The sequence below is a fragment of the Sander lucioperca genome, chromosome 22, assembly GCF_008315115.2.
Source record: "Sander lucioperca isolate FBNREF2018 chromosome 22, SLUC_FBN_1.2, whole genome shotgun sequence".
NCBI classification, from domain to species: domain Eukaryota; kingdom Metazoa; phylum Chordata; class Actinopteri; order Perciformes; family Percidae; genus Sander; species Sander lucioperca.
In genome coordinates this window covers 26,840,393-26,853,862 of record NC_050194.1, presented here as the reverse complement: position 1 = coordinate 26,853,862, position 13,470 = coordinate 26,840,393, and the positions used below count along the sequence as shown (strand labels likewise).

At 41.6% G+C, this 13,470-nt stretch overlaps 1 long non-coding RNA gene across 1 annotated transcript; it reads left to right on the top strand.

The window, feature by feature from the left end:
- The first annotated feature begins 744 nt into the window (after positions 1 to 744).
- LOC118494249 lies at positions 745 to 11,822 on the top strand. The gene is made up of 3 exons (XR_004896364.1): positions 745 to 910; positions 5,702 to 5,706; positions 11,809 to 11,822. It is a non-coding gene; the product is annotated as an uncharacterized LOC118494249 (long non-coding RNA).
- The last annotated feature ends 1,648 nt before the right edge of the window (positions 11,823 to 13,470 follow it).

Sequence of the window (13,470 nt, the reverse complement as noted above, 5' to 3'; positions counted from 1 at the left end):
GAAATCTGAGTCATGTAACAGATTTTTCTTTCTTTTCCTTTCAACCTTTTATCATCATGTGACCTGTCAGACTTTAGCCTAGAAATCTAGACGCACGCTAGCGGCAGCAAATGTAATTTGCAGCCAGGGTCAGTCTAGTAACTCTCCGTTGGCTTACGAGCTGGAAAAACCAAATTCTGGTCAGGCCAATCACATTGTGTTTAGAGTCGGTGGGCGGGGCTTAACATAAGGACGGCAGAGTTGCGACGGTTCAGCGTGAATTCTCTGCTACTTGAAAACAAAGAAGATGGCTGCTGCTGCTGGCGAACAGCAGTCTTTGGAATCGACTCTGGAAGACTTGGAGTTAAACACTGAAGTCATTCTTAAAAAAGGAAGATGTGTTTGGAGTTTTGCCGACCGGATACGGCAAAAGTTTAATCTGTCAACTAGCGTTGCTCTGGTTGGCTATGAGTGCAGAGGGAATTTGAAAGACAACCTTGTCAGGCTAGTCAGACTTATCTTGGGACCCTCAGGTCAGGTATCACTGCTTTAACATATTGTATTGTCTTTAATGTCACTGTTGCCTGTATTCTATTTTTTTTTATTTTCTGCCGTCCTCTGTTATCTGATCCGTTTACAATGGTTCATCCAGTAAAATGAGCCCAAAGCTGCCACTCCGCTGACATACCCCCACAGCAGCCAGTCACTAATCATCTGCCTTATCAGTCCATTTAGCTGCACAAGTATCAAGGCTCCCTCTAGAACAGTGGTTCTCAACCTTTTCGAGTCGCGACCCCCCAGAATAATGAGGTTGGTGTCGCGAACCCCCCACCCCCATCGACAACGAGAGAAAGAGAGCTGCAAACTGGTGTAAACAGCTGTTTCTACACGCCTCCCCCTGCTGATTTTAAGTACTTTTTGTGAATGCTCTGTAACATGTGGACAAATACAACACATTCTCACTCCCATCGCGTAAAATACGGATGCTTGGTCAGGTGCCTTTGGCGTTGTTATTGACCCTAAAAGTCTTCTTTAGCGTCATATCTAAATGCGCTTTACGTAAACGCCCTTGGTCGGGACTATTGGCGTCACTTTTGACGCAGTTAGGTTAAGGAAAAGGTCTTGGGTGGGCTTACGTTTTCATGACATGCGGGACAAGAACGTGACAGTTGGCTTCAGGAAAAGAAGAACAGGACAGTTAGGTTTAGGTAAAGAAGAACGGGACAGTTGGGTTTAGGTAAAGAAGAACGGGACAGTTGGGTTTAGGAAAAGAAGAACGGGACAGTTGGGTTTAGGTAAAGAAGAACGGGACAGTTGGGTTTAGGAAAAGAAGAACGGGACAGTTGGGTTTAGGTAAAGAAGAACGGGACAGTTGGGTTTAGGAAAAGAAGGACGGGATAGTTGGGTTCAGGAAAAGAAGAACGGGACAGTTAGGTTTAGGAAATGTGACACACGGGACACGAACCCCGGTCTCCTGGGTGAAAGTCCTGTGTTTGGGCTTTGATACTACTCGCTCTTAATACTACGTCATCTTCAAGCGCCGTGTAGCTGCTGCTCTCCCCAGTGCGTTCTACACACACGCTGAAGGGTGCTTTTTGCGTCGTATATCTGACGCTGAGAGACACTGCTCAAGCGTCCATATTTTAGGAGTTCGGAGTGAGAACGGGTTGACAAATAATGATTTGCTTCAATGACAGTTTAGTTTTTTTTACCAGCTATCACCTAGCCTTGTCCAATGTTTATTTTTCTCTCCCCAACCATCTGCTGACCCTCAGAAATGATCTCGCTACACCCGTGGGGGTCCCGACCACCAGGTTGAGAACCACTGCTCCAGGACACGTGTCAAACTCAAGGCCTGAGGGCCAAAATCCGGCCTCTCGCAAATTTTGATACGGCCCGCATATCAATTCAGGTTCACAATACATTTTGGCCCCCCTAGTTCTGCGCCAAACCAAAAAGACGGGAATCTGTTTTCAAACTGTAATTACGCTACACTTAAAGCAGAATTTGGCAGATTTTTGACTTTGAGACTCGGAAAATCCCACAGAACCAGTGAGTTTGAAACAGGTTGCTGTGAGTCTGCTGTGACCTTTAAAAATGTTATCATTGTTTTGCTTGAATTGCTAAAGTCTATGATGGCTAAGAAACTTTTTGCTGCCTTTTTAGGACTTTATTTTGACCAAACTGTATGTGAGAAGACTATATGAGACATGCACTAATACAGTCAAAGATATTTGACTTTTTCGATTAACTAAAACCATGTCAATAAACTACACACCTCTGGCGCTTGATGTGATTCTCATTTTCCATTGTGGCACTCTGTGAAATTGAGTTTGACATAATCCTGACCATCACCAGAACCACAGTGGTAATGGACAGGATTATGTTGCTCACAGATGTGAAGGCGATCTACATAATCTTCAAATTGACCCACATATGGAATAAATGCTATCTATATTTTATCATTAATGCTTCATATCTGTAAACTGATCTCTCAAGTTTGCATACAGCATATTTTTCAAATTTGAAATCTGGACGTGACCTCCTCCGGGAAAGATTAGGTCTGCAGCTAAGTCAATTTAGTCTCACTGAGATTTGGTTAGTATCATGTGAAGCTACTGCCACACACTGCCACAGCCAACCCCACCGCAGCAAATGATGAAGGAACCGACCCCATGCAGCATTATAGTTTCAATCTCCCAGCACACGGGGGCAGTGTGGCAGCACGCCAGGGAGCTCTGAGCCCACCTTCCTCCTCTCCTGTCAGGGAGAAAAGCATGAGCAATGAGACTCTTCCAGCACATTTACTGTCTTGTGTTCTGCTAATGAATTGTTACAGTGACAGATCCACCCTGAAATACATTTTTACCACACTTTCTTTGCGAGTGAATCCGCATCCTCTGGGGTTGCAGCTCGTGCCTTGTGAGGCCGAGACGATAGCTCCCCTCTCCCTGCCTCTGATGTGCTGTTGCAAGTAGATTTCTGTCAACAATGCCTGATATAATGAAATAAAATATCCAATTTTTTCCCTCCCCCTCACATGATACTCACACTGAATAATTTCCAGTGATGTACCAAACACTGTCATGTGTAAGGCAGGAGAAGAGGATGACAGGTGAACTTCTCTCTGATAGGATTTAGTGCAATAGGTAGACACTGTGAGCTCAGCCTCAATGCTACAGCATCACAGGCGTAGTTATCACTGTAATTTTTCCCTCGGCAAAACCAATCTCCTTAGGTGAAGGCCGTAAACAATGTGTCAGCGTGTGTGTGTGTGTGTGTGTGTGTGTGTGTGTGTGTTTAGTCACAGAAGGACTTACTAAACGGGCTTACACAAAGAGACTCAAAATAAAGAGAAACAAAACGACAGCAAATAGACATTAAACAACTGCAAAGAAACCCAGAAAAGGCCAAAAAGAGACATACACTACAAAGAGACACAAAGCAGCCACAAAGAGGATTGTTATGAAAAAACTACTGAAACTTTTCAAACTACTTTTTATGAAACTTGGTAGAAAGGTGTAGCATGGGCCAAGGAAGAACCCATTACATTTTGCCTTATTATCTTTTAAATTGACGAACATCATACGGGTTTATTCGTGGCTTAATTCAAATGGGATCAAAAATGATTTGTCTCTCCACGTTTACTTCATATATATTTCCGAAAATAACGTCCCATAGTGGTCTGAAAAGTACAATTCTTTCGACTGTGTGACTTTGTAGTAAAACTTTTAAAAAGTCCAAATGCAAGTTAAAAAAAGAGACAAACAAAATACTTTATTATAGTAACGAGTAAATGTAATTTGTTACAGTGAGCAGCTGGGGTTATTGGCTGTTATGTTCCTGTGCAGGGTTTTGTGTGTGTGTGTGTGTGTGTGTGTGTGTGGGTGGGGTTGAGTGATGCCACCCTGTCAGCTCCTGGCAGCAACATCTTTATAACGTTGTTGTGACACTCAGTTTGTACTGTCAGCCCCCCCCACCACTCCCGCCTTCCTTCCTACCCCTTTGGCAGGTATCAATGAAGCTAATGGTCTGAAGTCTTTTACAGTCAGCCCTCCATCACTGCAATGCTCTGTGGGCCTACAGGACAGAATGGATATAGTTGGGGCAGTAGTTTTTTTTTCCTGCCATGTGTGTAAGTGTGTGTGTGTGTGTGTGTGTGTGTGTGTTTGTGTGTGTGTGTGTGTGTGTGTGCGCGTGCGCGTGTGCGTGTGCGTGTGCGTGCATGCATGTGAGTCAGCCTGTGAGCGGAACCATTTTTCTGAACGTCCCATCTGAGTGATGTGTGGCATGGCAGTCAAAAATCAATGCTCTGCTATTAGTAACAATGCCTCTTCCCACCCCAGTCTGCCAATCACTAGTTTTTCCACAGCAGAGAATGACCAACCCGTTCTCACTCCGAACTGGTAAAATACAGACGCTTGGGCAGTGGCTGTCAGCGTCAGATACGAGAGTGTGTAGAACGCACTGGGCAAAGCAGCTTGAAGATGACGTAGCATTAAGAGCGACAACGGTATGAAAGCCCGAAAATCCACATATGGGGGTTGATTGGGGTGGTTGATGGGTCAAACAACACAACCACCTGCTCATCAGAACATTCTCACACATTGACACACCAATGGCGCAGCATTGGGAGCAATTCGGGGTTCAGTGTTAACCCTAACCCTAACCCTAACTCAAAGACACATTCGACATGGGGCTGCAGGGCCAGGGATCCAACCACCAAACTTCCAATTGGTAGGTGACCGCTCTACCACCTGAGCCTGCATTGGCACTGGAAGTAAATGAAGAGAATTAAAAGGTTTGACCTTTAATACTTCGGGGTACTTTGTTTGCTACATATGCACTTCTTAAAGACATGTTTGTATACAGAATCAGGCTGAACTCTTCCCCTTTTCACTAGCCTGGGAAAAGCCTTTGAGATTTGCTCTGCAAGGCAGTCTGGCCAAGAGCCCATTCAAGCCCATTTCCAATTTTTCCAAATCGAGGCACCAATCACAACGGTTGAGGCGGGCTTTACACGATGACGCTAGCACAGCGACGGCAAGCAGCTTTTTGTTTACATTCAACATAACGGCCACCGAAGCGCAGCAACCCGTTGATGCTGCTGTAGCTGCTACGTCACCCGGATCGTTGGTCTGATTGGTTGAAGGACTATCCAATTGCGCCCAGAGGCATTTGAGCGGCGTCCGTTGGTGACGCCCCTTTGGAAATGGGCTGTGAATGACCCACTCTCAATTACAACTGAGAAGGGTCTGGTGTCAACCAGGCTACCTTTTCACCATAGTCTGGTGGAAACCCAGACAACATACAACGAAGCTGATTCACAGCTGGTACAAGTTAATAAACTTATTTCACCTTTGGACATGGAGGAGGTGATAATGTTGATGCTGATAATTCTCTGTGTGTTTGACACATTTCACATTACACATTGTCATTAGATTAATTGTTGCTGTAGGAATATTAATTAGTGCAGCTTTAAATAATAGATTCTTCACATGGTTTATGTTTATACTGTATAACATCACATTTGCATGTTCTCCTCTCAGATATTCCTCTGGTCAGACACGACATGTTTTCACAGTAATATAGCACCATCTCCAGCTTTAAGTATTGATCAACATCTCTGAGATCTTTAGGAGCACTTTGCGAATGCCTAGAGATTACAGCCCATTTCACTGGACTACAGGGTAACTGCTACATCACTGCTACATTACAATAGGCTGTGTAAGTAGAGCAAGAGGCAGAGCATTGATCTTCCTTTTGCACGTCCCTTGATATCAATCTTTTGCTGAATCTATCCTCTTCACAATTCATAAAAGTAGGTGTGTAACCAGAGAAATCCATTACCACACAGAGTGTAGCGGGCCATTCCAGACAGCTGTAAACTTTTAATATCCTCTTGCTACTTATTAACTTTGTATCCGGTTGTATAGTGATTTATCCAATTGTAATAATGAAACCTCTGGTAATAGCATGCAGTCTTTTTTGCACATTGTGTTGAAATGTCACAAGTAATGCATGGATTCTGCAAACCAGCAACAATGGGAACTTGTGCAGGGCCTTATGCTGTGATCACAATTGTAGCATAATCATAAAAACATTCTGCACATTACACCTGCAGCATACTGTACATCAATTGTGCACATATGGATCCACTAGCTTAACACCCAAGCGCCATCTCCAACCCTACGATTTGTCAAGGACAGCAGAGGTTTCCATTAAGGAAGCATTAGCCCCTCCTTAGACATGCCTCTCTACTCCACAAACCCTCCCTTTGTCTTCATTAGACCCCCCTGACAAGCTCCCACCATGCCTCAAAGTGGGCCATTACCGGCGCCCAGAACACAACAGGGCTACGCACTGGGCACTAATAGCTATCTCCAGTCTAGCGGCTCCCCTGTACGCCACTGGAGGCCAGGAGGTGAATGGAGAGTTTAGTACAGCAGATAGTAGAAAGTTGTTAAGTTGTCTCATAAATGCCATTTATATGTACCTATCCACACGTCAGCTACTCCCTGTCCTATTGTAACCACTTAAGATGTTATTTGACACCTGCAGCGTGGGCAGCCTGGCCAATTCTGTAGCTGTCTTGTCAGAGAGACAAGGAAAAGAAAGAAGAAGAGGGAATGAGTTGCTGTAAAAGATTGTTCTACGGATTGCATTCAGATCGCAAGGACAAAGCTGCAGGCAGTAAGTCATTTCAATAGGAGTCAATGACACACAGCTATACACACATCTGTGATACAGCGTTGCGTCACAGCATGCATGCCTACAAAACAGCTTGTTAATAAAAAATGTTATGCTGTATGCATGCACTGAAGCATCCACTAATTACAATAGTATGACATGCTTTCATTCTCCTTCTCCTGAAGGTGCTTTAAGATCTCAATACATGGTAACACTAGTCAACACAACTGAATATATTGGTGCACTCCAAATGGCAACACAGAGAAGCTAACGCTAACGCCCTAACAAAACTAATCTTTGTGATGCTTAATATGTCTTTTAGCTATGTAAATATCTAATGTTAGCAAAAGAAAATACTAATAAATTATACAAATATAACTTTGTCCATCCACACGACGTTCACTACACTTTCAAATGAGGCCACGCCCATTTAGGAGACAGGAAGTGTGTACCGTTTTATACCATTGGCACTGCTTGAAATGCGCTATCTATAGTATAGAGGATCTTTGGTTATAGCTAGCATACAAATAGCTTAACAACTAGCCTAACTAGTATAAAATTAGTCAACTACAAACCACACCCACACTGTGGGACCTTAAAACTAGTAAAAAAAACATTTTCCTGATAAGTGACCTCTTGCGGCTGTGCTAATAATGACGCTGTTAGCATTCTGTTCCCTACCAGCAGTCAACGTTTCTATGATCTTTCTGTAACGTTAACTACGTTGTTTTGGTTTCCTAAACTTAACCACAGAGGTGGCAAATCATAAAATGGTCATGCTATATGTATTTTATTATTACTTGTTGGCCTATGAGATAACCAAAAATGACTTGATAAAACTAAAATGAGTCAATAAGAGTTGATATAATAGGATTTAGGAAATAGGATTTGTTTATGTGTATTTGAATCCAGTGGTGCAATGTAACGACGTACATGTACTGTATTGTACTAAAGAATGGTATTTGTATTTTACTTAAGTACTGATATATGCACACCTATGCCACTAAATTTCAGAGGGAATAATTGTAATATCTTTACTTCACCGCACTGCACAGCTATAGTTACTAGGTAATAGCATGTAAAATGTTACAATTAGCTCCACTTTGAGCAGCTACAGCATTCAAATACTGCTTAATGTTCTGCTATAGAATAATAAGACATTGACAGGGGCTTTTCTATATTCAGGACCTTTGCTTGTAATGGAGAGTGTTACATAGTTGTATTGCTACTAAGGAATCAAATGCCTCTTCCGACCCATAATTCTCCCCTCTAAAAAAAACTGTTGATATTATAGGATAGTTTATATGACTCTTAACAGTTCATTACACTTTCTTGTAGTAATATTGTTTTATGGTCTAGGTTTAATGAGACACACAAAGACATTTTCTTAGATAAAGAGACTCGGGATGGACAGAAGGATTGTTTCAAGATTGGTTCACACAGATAAACAGTGTTACAATTAAAACAGATGGGAGAGGCTTTCTTCAGAGTTCTCACAGAATGGAGCATAACATGTTCACAACAAGTATAAAGAGACATTTCACAGCAGCTGTGATGAGGCTGACGACCCGTTATGTTGCTTACTGTAACTTGACTTTACTGTCACCACATACTGTGAAGGTGCTTTGCTGTGCTAACTTCCTCTCCGCTTGTGTCAGACCTCGTGTTTCTTCTCTCCTCTCTATACTCTCCAAGCCTTCTCCTTGTCTCAGCAACTTTATCTCAACCTGTCAACCTCTCCACTTCCATCCCGGATAGATAGCAACATCACATCCAGCCCCCGTCTTTGGCAGATATCAATGATCGGGAGAGATTTTTGCCTCTGATATATCTCACGATCTGCTGTCAGAATGGAGGATCTGACTGAGATAGCCCAGGTTGTGCAGAAACAGCAGCACATTTGACAGATTTGAGGTTTTGTGTTTGGGTTGTGAGAGAGCAGATATGACAGATAGGTGCAGTAAGAGAGATGGATAGGTAGAGCTGTCATGCCCTGAGCTGTCCACATGAAGATGACTAGACAATGACTGATACAGCAAACTTGGGAATGTCTCCAAAACAACAAAATGGATAATGTTATTTGGCTCTGCCAGAGATGGGGACTGGAGTTTGAGACTCTGAAATCAGTGTCTAATACCTCTAGTATACTTCTGTTGTTGGGTGAAAGCCTAAAATCCACTTTGCAAGGCAAATACTGATTTATTAAATTGTTACAATTTATTGTCTTAATTATGTCCTATCCGTAATAGTCTAATTCAACGATGTTTAATTTCCGGGATTGTTCAGGTGCTGCCGGAAATTCCGCCAGTTGTCCGTCACCTTCCATTTTCTTTGTGTTGGTGTTCTAAATTCCGGTAGATTTCTGAGGACTATGGTTAACTGCTCCTCAGATCTCTGCAGGGTAAATCCAGACAGCTAGCTAGACTATCTGTCCAATCTGAGTTTTCCATGCACGACTAAAACAACTTTTGAACGTACATGTTCCACCAAAACAAGTTCCTACCCGAGGCTATTTTGAAGAGGCACTGTGGCTCCGTCCGGCGCTTAGCACCACCCAAGACGATTGTGATTGGTTTAAAGAAATGCAAATAAACCAGAGCACGTTTTTCTCCCATCCTGGAATGCTGTGTGGACTAGCCAGACCTTCCTCCGCAGCGCTGTCGAGGAAGGTCTGGCAATGTGAGACTATAACTGTAATAATGCTCTTTTTGGTTTTACTAACCAATCAATTAACTGAGATTTGGGAATGCAGCAACATTGCAAAAAAAGGAGTCAGATTTGGTTTTACTACACATCCAGCAGACACAGAGCAACACTATCACTTGGAGCTTAGTATTCTATGCACTAAAAAGGTATGTATAAAGGATTTAGGCCGCCCTACACCTTATTGTAGGCCCAGTTTAATATGCAACTTAATTTTATACAATATATGTAGTAGGGGGTCCCTGCTCTGTCTCTCTTTCGGTTAAGGGGCCCTTGGCTAAAAAATTTAAATGCTAATGTGAATAAAAAGATCCCTGCTAAACTCCACTATATCTTTACACAGCAAACAGTTGTTTAGTGCTATATAAATGATCTGAATGTCGAGGCAGCCCCTTTAAAATGTGATAACAATTCCTTCTTTGACACTAATGATTTTCAAAAGGGGTTTTCTGAGCATAATCAATCACATCAGTATCTCAACTTAGAGAAGCATGTAACCCTGCTCAACCTATCTAAAAAGGTGGAAATCACAAATTTGGTAGATGCAAGATTTTCACTACACTGTATAATATGTGACATGTAGGTCTAGGCCTCCCAGGATGAAACTTTTGCCTGAGACACTTGACAGAATGTAAAATATAGTAAGGCTGACATGTCATTTTGTGGAAGGATTTAATACAGTTTTTACGCCTTGAATATTTTGTAGACTCACTGTGACATTTATTGGCAAATCATTTCACTTCTGGACTTGATATGGAAATGAGTGTGCCACACATCCTTCATCAAAGTCAACGCAGGGATCAGCCCCTCATAAAATACCCCCATAATATATAACATTATTGCTTTAGTGTCTTTTTGTTTTTAGTACATAATGTTCTATTTACTGTGGACCTCTTCTTATACTCCCACAGTGGCATTGGTGGTGTTTATGTGGTACTTATTAGTACGTTCATAGGGACATTATTATATTTCATGGCATTTGCATTTTCAAAAAATGTCTTTGCACACCAGAAACGTGTCTGACGCGGTGCTGCTGCTGCTAGCCTTGTCTGTACACGTATGTTTCCCATTGATAAAATGAAATAATAGCGTGTCAAGCAGTAGTATACTTCACGTTAAACATAAATATATACTGATCTGATTACAGCAAAGACAACGTCGGCAGTATTGACAGCAAAATAGGCTACAGAATATTTTGTTCTGTATTGACAGGTGCAATATTTGAAAATCGATAACTATTTATTATTATTATTATTATTATTATTATTATTATTTTAAATTACATTTATATCTGCATTTATGTCAAAATCTAGAGACATTCAAACATCAAAATGTCATTTATTAATGTATTTGTGTCAAAATGACATATAAACATCTTTTCATATTCTATTCTATATCTGTAACGCTTTCAACACAGGGTCGGTCCTATTTCTAGCATGCACGCGTTTTCGACGCGGCTGAGACGTGCGTGTCACGCAGGCAGTGGGAAGGAGCCCTAATATTCCAGTGATGGCTGAGATTTTTTACAGTTCTTTTCTTAACTTTATCATTTTCTCTGTCTGCATGTCCAGTGATAGGGATAGTGTTGAAGTCAAATAGTGACTCATAATTGTGCCAAATTTGCATTTGCATAATACTGGTTATATCCGATTCTGGTTATTCCATCCTGCTGACTTTGTTTTCACCATTTATGCAGAGAAAGAAATGCACTGAGTGCAGAGGGAGCTGCATAACCTTCAAGCATTGTGGAGCTGTGTGTGTGTGTGTGTGGTTATAGGGTTGTGCAGGAGTAGCAGTGACACAGCTATTATTGTCTCTGATGCTACCGTACAGCAGGGTGACAGGTTGAGTGATGCTGTGCTGTCATCACACTGTCCTGTAAAGAGAGATGTAGTGGAGGATAAAACCAACATACGTTTATTATTACTATGTGAGGAAGTCATCCACGCTTTAAGGCTAACATGTACATAGAGTAGTATCAGGCTTGTAATGTCGAGGGGGACACATGAGGGTTGGTGTAAATTAGTGGTTGATTGCCTAATGATCACCACTGGTGTACACACCATTATATTTTCACTACATCAAGTAATAAGTTAAAGGAGACTATTATGCTCATTTTCAAGTTCATACTTATATTTTGTGTTTCTACTAGAACATGTTTACATGCTTTAATGTTCAAAAAATACTTTCTTTTTCTCATACTGATTGTACTGGGGTGGGTGATTAGGGTGATGGGTTATAAATATATATATAATGTATATCTGTTATCTTGCTATAAATATATAATATAAAATATACAAAATATATAATATATACAGAAACTATTTAAAGTTTAAAAAAGGGGTGGGAAAAATAACAAGCATCGGCATTGTCTCGCTCCTTTTTGGTTTTTATATTTTATTTTATTGTTATGTTTTGTTCAAAATAAAAATAAAGAAAGAAATAATGCTGTATGCACCCTCAGTCTGAGGCGCTCTGTTGGAGCACCTGTCTCATTAAGCCCCCTACCCTAAAAAGCCCAGTCCGCTCTGATTGGTCAGCGTTTCCAGGTCTCCGCATCTGTGCTCTGCTCTGTCTGTCTCTGTACAGTCCGTCGCAGCCGGAAACTGACTGCAACGGAGTGTATAGTGCGACTTTATAGCGTAAATAATTACCAATAAAGACTTTTAAATCAAAAACTACAGGACCGGACATGTTCCAGCATGATCTGAATTTAGGAATTAAAAAACAACATCTGCAACCAAAATTACAAGTTTCCCTGACGTTAGCAGAGGCGGGTCTAGAGGAGGGGCCTGAGGTAGCACCCGCCCCCCCTGAAATATGATTGCCATCTTCCCAGCCCTTGTCACATGACCAATTAATGTTTCTGTGGTGACTATCCAAATTTTTGCCTTAAGTGCCCATAGAAAATATGTATTGTATTTAGATACACAATGTGTTGAAAATATTCAAATTAATAATAAATGTGATGTGTTTTGTTTGCCTGCCTGGAGCAGATGACCATATATGGAAACCCAGCCTGGTATGATGTCATAACATAAAAAACGGTTGAAACCAGAGTGTTCAGAACAGTGTTAAATCTGAGTTTTTGGCTCACAGTGATTTCTTTTAAATACATTTACCTCATTATTTGAAACTTTGACCATGTTTAACATGATCAACCAATATTGTAACGTTAAAGATATGACAGAAATTCAGAAAAGCATAATAGGTCTCCTTTAAGTAGGTTGTGAGTAGTACATTTCACTCCTCCACGCAGAGCTTTCGCTGTAGCCTCCGTAAGTGGCCTGATGTTTATACTTGTGCGCTGGTGTGTGCGTCGAGCTGGCATGTGTATGTGTGTGTGTGTGTGTGTGTGTGGGGAGTGGGTGATAGAGCGAGGGAGAAGTGAGAGAGTGAGGGCATTTAGCTTTGGAGTGAGTACCGACTCTAGAGTCATAGTGAGAGAAACAAAGTGTCCCCTGTGTTTTCTGACCAAGGTGGGAAATCTGTAGCAGGAAAAGTTAACACTCTCCTTGATTTAATGTTGTTTATGGAGAAGGAGAACATTTGGCCACAGTACAGATCTTTTAAAAGAGTGCTGGAGTATGGTCCACAGTCTGGGATCTGAAAAAAACACGCTTTGGCCTGTATTTCTTTAAATGTGCAATTGTGCAGTGGTCAGTCCGTCTGACTTCATCTTCGGTCAATAACATGTGCGACACGATTGATCTGGACATGTGCAAGGTGTTTTTTTAATGTATCATTGTTCATGGGCTGCCTTCATCTTGGGCTGTTTTGTATGCCTATGTGTAAATGTGTGTGGATTTGGTGTCAGATCAGCGATTCTCAATGTCTGGTCTGTGCAGTGTTAACTACTGGAGTGCACCTGCTGCCAGTGACTTCAGCTCAGCAGCCTGTCTCTCCTCCTTCCTGCAGTGCACTAAAGCAGTAAAGGCAGTGAAGACTTTACTGCCCTTCCCGATCACACATCTCCGATAAGGTTTCTTCTTTATCTCAGCCACAAAAAACAGGATTTCCAAATCAAACGGATGTAGGAAACATCCTCCTTTAGCGATTTTTCCACATAATGACTACAGCTGTAACAATTCCAAATTT